A 6,953-nucleotide genomic window follows, 5' to 3' on the forward strand; every position below is an offset into this window, starting at 1 on the left:
GTGCATGATCTGATCTGTCCATGCAGGGAAAGAGCTGAAAAAAGACAGTGAGGGAATCCATTCAGGGGTAAATTGGGGGTCCCGAGGTGAGCCTGGCAAGAGGAAATGAGGGTCTGCTAGGTCCCCTGGGGGTTCCAGAAGAGACATGCTGCTGGCAGTTGTGATTTCTAGCTTCCAACGCCCCAGCCTGAGGACTTCTGGTGGGATAGGCGGGCACCAAGCAGGGCTTGGAACAAAAGGCCTGTGGACATGCAGCTGGCTAAAGAGGCGGACAGAGCAGTGGCTGGGCCTGAGGGGTGCCTGGGAGCGGGGAGAGTCACCAATGAGAAGCTGAAGACAGCCCTCAGTGCAGCTGCAAAGGCGACACCCTCCCATCACCCAGAGTCCCCTCCACCACCAACACAACAGAGAACAGCTTCAGAATTAACCTTCCACATCCACAGCTCGTGACAACCTCCCAGCTTGGGGCCAGAGCCTTCCTAGGTTCTGAGAGTGAGGTGGAAGTGCTGGGCCAGCCATACATCTGGAAAACAGACCCTCTCACCCTACAGCCCTGGTCATCCCTCAGGCCATGGCCTTTGGCCTGCTCTGGTGTAAACACAGTGACCCTGGGATAGCAGTGGATTTGGTAAGGCCAGTGTTTACTCTAGAGCTGAGATATTATAAGCCAGGGGATTAAACATCCACCCTTGGCTCCTGGTGTCTACCGACTTTTGTGGCACACATGGGACCTATCCAGTAAAATGTAAAGCCCTTGAGGGCCCCTCCCAACCACCATGCATCATTGTTTCTTTTTCTTCTTTCCACAGAGGCTTCATTTGATCCTTACCATAGCCGCTATAAAGAAAAGCAGGCAAGTAACCTCACTTTATTCATGTGGAAACCATGAAAAGATAAGTGAATTGGCCAGGTCAGGTTGGAAAAACAGACTCAAAAGTGAGGAAATCAGAGCTCTGGTCCCTACTGGGCCAACAGGGACCAAAGCTGAAATCACCTCACCTCTATGAGCCGTGCTGCCTTCCTGTGTAAATGGAGTAGGCTGATCTGAGGGACCTACAGCCCCAGCCACTGTACCAATCTTTGATCCTATGCAGTATAGCCAGGACTAAAACTCAGGCAAAATCTGAGGCGGACTGTCAGCCCATGGCTCCTTCTACTCACCCTGCGCCTTCTAGAAAAGGTAACATAAAAGCCCTGCAGCAACTCAAAGGAATCACTCCCTCAGCAGCAGGAACTTGGCCTAGGCTTTACTTCATCCCGACTGCCTGCCTCATCCCCAGGGAGCAAAGGGGACAACAGAGTCAACAGCAGGGGCATCAACAGCAGTTGTACAAAGGGGAAGGGAGCAGCCAGCCAGGTGTGAACCCAGAACCACAGGGAGGGGATGAGTTACAGAGAAATGATTCACCTTCTTTGGCTCTTACCCCCTGGGTTTTCTGCTGGGGACATTTGGGGTTTAGTGGTGAAGGATCCTACTCCCAGTCCAGCAAAGGGGCAGGAGAGGTGCTTCCCGGAGGCCAGGCAGCTGATGTGCTCAGCGGGAGAGCCCCCCTCTCCTTCTCTGGACTGTCATTACTCTCCCTGCTTATTATTTCTTGAGCAAGGGCCATATGATAGGGCTGCATGCAGAGGCACGGCTGAGGAGACTCTAGGAACCCCCAGGCAGAGCTCCTCAAAAAGTGATGCAGTCCGGGTTAACTTCTGGGGGCTTCCGAGCAGCGGACCAGCCCCTACATTTGCCAGCAGCTTGGCGCGGGACCTCTAGAGTGAAACCCTTACACGCTCTCTACTCCACCCCCCTCCCTGCCTAGACTCCCCACCCCCCCAACCACTACATTTCAAGCTCCGTGTTTCCTTTTATTTCCAAAGTCGCTCTAAAGAATAAAAGCAGCTACCTAAACAACTTGTTTAAAATTCCCAGCTTGCACGCCTTATCCTGAGATCCCAAACCAAAGGGCTGAGAGCGAGCTGCAAATGCCCAAATTGACTGCGGGAATGGGCGACGGCCGGCAAGTCAGCGGCAGCCAGAGGCTCTGTACTTTCAACTCCCCAACACCCAGTTTCTGGCACCTACTCTAATCCCTCTTGGACAGGGAGCTGGGATTCCCAAGAGCGAACACCGTGTGGCACCAACCCGGAACAAGCTGCGGGCACCTTGTGGGCTCACGGGACCAGAGGCTCGAGTCCTTCCCCAGAAAGGTCCACAGCCCGAGGCAAGGACCGGCCCAGGGAGACCCAGCGCGCAAGGGAGCTGCCGGGCGCCGCTCCTCGGCTTTCCGGATTTCAAATTGAGCTCCCGCGGAGCCGCTCGGAGCCTTCGTTCCTTTTGCTTCCGGGGTGGGTGTAAAAAGACCGAAAATGTCTCCTCGAACGACCCTCCCAAGGTCTAGCCGTCGTCTGGAAGGGTTGCCCCGGAAAGAACCAGAACAGCCCTGGGCCCTCCCGGTAGCCCAAGTCCTCACCTCGCCGGGGGCCGGCACGAGGAGTGCAGGAACCCAGCCTGACTCTGGGCATTGCCACTTCCGACGACTACACGGCCAAAGGGAGAGGAGAGAACCCAGGGGCGCTTACCGAGCGGTCGCCGCCCCTCTGGCTCAGGTCGCTCTTGGCGCTCTGGGCTGTCCAGGTGGCGCCAGGACGCGAACGCGAGTTTGAAAGTCGCTCTCGGAAGGGGCTGAGGCTGCTGGCTGCTCCCGCCCACTGCCAGAGGGTCGGCGGTCCCGGACGCGGCCAGCTGCGAGCTCGGCCTCTGGGGATCCCAGTCCGAGCGCGGCTTCCCAGAGCCCGGCAGGAAGTCGGGGCCGAGCGGAGCCCGGGCTGCGGCGGGCGGGAGGGAGGGAGTGAGGGAGGAGCGGACCAGGAATTTTTCCAGTGGGTGGAGACTGGGGCCCGCGGCTGGAATCCAGCGAATTGGCAGCTGGGCGGGGGTCGGGGGAACCTTCACTGGGACTCGTGCTGAAGGATACCGCGGCGGCGCGGCTTCCGCCTGGCTAATGAGTAACGCGCGCAGGTGGGGCGAGCGCGGCCGCACGGTGCTGCTCCCGCGATCGCCAGCCCTTCCCAGGCAGCCTAGATGCTCTAAAATACCTGGACGGGATCACACTAAGGTCACAGACCTGTCATCAGCGCCTTTCGAGACATCCCCAATACACGGACAGGGAACTTGAGGCTCAGCAAAGGGGGCTTTCTGCAGCGAGGCGCCGGTCGGGATGGCACATGGAGGTCCTGATCCTACCGGAGCAGGTCACCTCGGTTGTTGTGAGTCAGAAAGGCTAGTGTCGAATTCCTCACCCAAACTAGTCTCCGTGACCCTTTACAGATGTAAACACAAACTTCAGAGAATCTGATAACTTGGAGCAGGGGCTCCACAAGGGACTGTTAAGGGGGAAACACGATGCAGAAACCTGGGTGATAAGAGAGGATCCCAGTTTTGAAAAAAACAGAAACTTCCATTTTTGGGTCTGTAAAGGGTCTTGTTCGCTGGGAAAGGTACACACCTGTAAGCTGAGGAGGGAGTGAAGGTAGGAACAGACAGGTTGGGTTTTGAGCAAGATTAAAAATCTAAAAACCTGTAATAATTCATCAATAACGATCCTGGAATAAAGATGGTGTCCCAACACAAACTCGGGAGTGAGGAGCCTAGGGTGGGACCCAGGAAGAGGATCGACTCCCACTGGTTAGACGCTACCATCAATTCCTTGGGAAGAGGGATGGCACACTGATCTCAGAACCACTGGGTATATTTGATATCCAGGCGTAGAAAATGTGTATGGTAAAAGGTTTATAGAGTTCTTTTAAAAAACACAACTTCCCCGCCCCGTTCCTGAAGGAAAAAAAAAAAAAAAGCTGCTTCTGGCAAAAGCAACTCCAGGTGATTTACAGAGAGGGGCGGGGCGGCGCGGAGGAAATGGCTTTCAGGTGACTTTGAAACCGGATCCTGGCTGAGGGTGGGGTGAAGGCTACCCGCGTCCGCTCTCCTGACTGCGGGAGGCCCTCGGCCTGGCTGGCCCATAAAGCGGGGACCACATTCCTCAGGGAGGGAGTGTCTAGTCTAGGCCCGCAGAGCTGCAAAGGTGACAGCTTGAGACTGCAGAAGGGGCGCCGGTGATATACTTCCGCCTCGACTCCCCTGGACGCAGGCGGCCAGACTCGGAGGTATAGGAAAAAGTGAGAAGTCCAGGTCCCTTCCGGTTTTCCAGGGGGCAGGCCATCCTCAGGATTTCACCTTTCTTTGTTTCCGCTTTTCTTTCTGATCACCTGAATCCTATCAGCCCCTTCCTGCCCACCTCAAATTCCAACTTCCAAAGTTGCCCCCTGGCTAAACTCAGCCAGGGCAGTTAACAGTGAACCCTTACTTGCCTGGGGCCTGTTTACAAACACTGGCTCCTTGGATCTTCAAAGCCGCCTTGGGACTTGGGAGTAGACTTTTCTCCATTTTGTAGATAGGATACTGAGCTTCAAAGAGATGGAGCAGCTTGACCAAGATCATCTACATGACCAGTCTCAAGCCCACTCTGTCAAGAGCCCAGGTGGGTCCAACATTTGAATGCTTACTATGTGTTAGCCATTATTCTAAACGCTTTACAAGAACAATTGTAAACTGAGAGAAACTGAGGGAAGGCCATCTAGCTTGTGAGTGGCAGACCTGGGAGTCACCATAGGGGAAGAACTTGGCTGTACATCACCACCACCTCTGCTTTCTGACACTTGTTACATTCAATTCAGCACTTGATTATAATGTCTTGCATTGTTTCTAATTGTTTTAATTTATATCACCCGTTTCCTGGAAAGATCATAATCTCCCTATGGCAGAAATCATGTAGGAAGCACTTGGTAAAGCTATGCTGAAGTCAGACAAAATAACTTGAAGAGTTTGTGAGAAATCACACAATCTCACCTCCAAGAATAAAAATCTAGATTTGGGCCCTGGGTTACCAGTTGCAGCCCCTCCACAGTTTTGAGCCTCTCTCCTTCCTTTCCAATTCTTGCTTCAGTCATCTCACCCTGCTATTAAATCATTTATTATTATAATAATACCTTGAATCTCAGTAATGCCTTTAATCTTAGATCTCAAAGTATACTAACAAATACAGATTAATTCATCTTCACAGTACCCCCTCCCACGGGGAAATAGAGGTGTTCTCCCCACTTTATGAGTGAGAAAACCAAAACACCCAAGAGTTAAGATGACTCACTATGGAAACCAGTAGCAGAGTTTCTTTCTCATCTCTTCCCCTCCTCCTTCCTAACTCGAGGCTGCCAACACTTGCATGAAAATTTCAAATCCCAGAGACAAAGGCCATTGAGTTTTCACAATAAAGGACATTTCCAAACTGTCATTTCAGCTGCTCTATTGTGGTAGACCTCAGGAGAGGGAGGGGATATAAACACACAGAAGGTCCCCAAGGGCTCTGTTCCCTGGCTCCCAGAAAGAGCTGTGGTTTGCTGAGATGAAGGAATAAAACCCCAAGCATGGAAGAAATCCTCCTTGAAGGTGACCCACAAAACCCTATTAAGCTCTGAAAAGAGTGCCCTCCAGAGTTCCAAGTGGCATTTTAGCAATGTTTCTCGAAGCATAAGCCACATGCAACAGAAGAAAAGGAAAATAGATAAATTGGACATCATCAAACATTAAAAGTTGTTTTGTTTTGTTTATTTTTGGAAAGGTACATCCTCAGTCCTTTTTATTTTTTATTGTGAGATATGTTCTCTCTAAGTTGCCAGAGTCACACCAAGTTGCTTAGACTGGTCTCAACCTTGTGATCCTCCTGCCTCAGATTCCCAAATTGCTGGGTTACAGGCCTGCACCACCATACATGGCAAACTTTATAACTTTTATGATTCAAAGAACATCAAGAAAATGAAAAGACAAACCAAACAATGAGAAAAATGTTTGCTAATATTTCAGGAACTTACTGTAACACATAAAGAACCCCTAAAACTCAAAAAGGCAAGTAACCCAATTTTAAAATAGGCAAAATATCTCAATAGATATTTCTCAAAGACATACAGATGGCCAATAAGCACAAGAACATATACCCAACATCATTAGTCCTTAGGGAAATGCAAATTTAAAGCACAATAAAATACTACTTCAAGCCCCACAGGATGCCTATAAGCAAAAATATATATTAACAAGTGTTGGTAAGGATGTGGAGAAATTGGAGCCCTTTTGTGCTGTTGGTGGAAATGTAAAATAGCGCAGCTATTTTGGAAAACAGTCTGGCAATTCCTCAAAAGGTTATAAAGATTTGCTGCATGACCTCACAATTCCAGGCCTATATACTCTGAGAAATGAAAACACCTGTCTAAACAAGAGCATGTACACAAATATTCAGAGCAGCATTATTCATAATAGCCCCAAAGTAGAAACAACCCAAATGTCTATCAGCTGATGAGTAAACAAAATGTGGTATATCAGGACATAGAGAAAATGGGGAAAAGTCCACTCCTATGTTGGAATATTTATTCAACCGTAAAAAGGAATGAAATATTGATTCCTGGATGAACTTAAAAATATTATGCTAAGTGGCAAAACCTAGACACAAAGGACCAAATATTGTATAATTCCATTTATATGAAATGTCCAGAATAGGCAAGCCTATACAGATGGGAAGTAGATTAGTGTTTGCCTAGGGTGGGGGTGGAGTTGGGGGAGGTTGGAGGGAATAGGGAGTGTCTGCAAACAAGTCAGGTTTCTTTTTTAGCAGTGATACAAATGTCCTAAAAATATTGTGATGGTTGCATGACTCTGAATATACTAAAAGGCACTGAATTGATTTTGTGTTTGTTTTGTTTTGGTTGCTGGGATTGCACCCAAGGCCTTAGCATGCTAAGTATGTGCTCTATCACCAATACCTCAACCTGAATTGTACATTTCAGTCTGCGGGCGAGGGATACTGGGGATCAAACCCAGGACCTTGTGCATGTAAAGTGCTCTACCACAGAGTTAT

General features: G+C 50.0%; 1 protein-coding gene across 9 annotated transcripts in view; it reads right to left on the reverse strand.

Moving 5' to 3' along the window:
- Positions 1–2,830, reverse strand: part of Plekhg3 (pleckstrin homology and RhoGEF domain containing G3) — a 41,143-nt gene extending 38,313 nt beyond the window's left edge. For 4 of the 9 annotated variants that reach the window (XM_046461786.2, XM_046461787.2, XM_046461780.2 and 1 more), the window contains exon 1: positions 2,572–2,830. The gene's annotated coding sequence lies outside the window, so the exon portion shown is untranslated. Of the gene's footprint in view, positions 1–2,462 lie in introns of all 9 variants that reach the window. The other 5 variants (XM_046461785.2, XM_046461788.2, XM_046461789.2 and 2 more) reach the window with 5 other exon arrangements.
- Positions 2,831–6,953: the final 4,123 nt, after the last annotated feature.

The sequence above is a fragment of the Marmota monax genome, unplaced genomic scaffold (genome assembly GCF_021218885.2).
Source record: "Marmota monax isolate L192 unplaced genomic scaffold, Marmota_monax_Labrador192_F-V1.1 WCK01_AAM20220418_F8-fsc00001, whole genome shotgun sequence".
NCBI lineage: Eukaryota > Metazoa > Chordata > Mammalia > Rodentia > Sciuridae > Marmota > Marmota monax.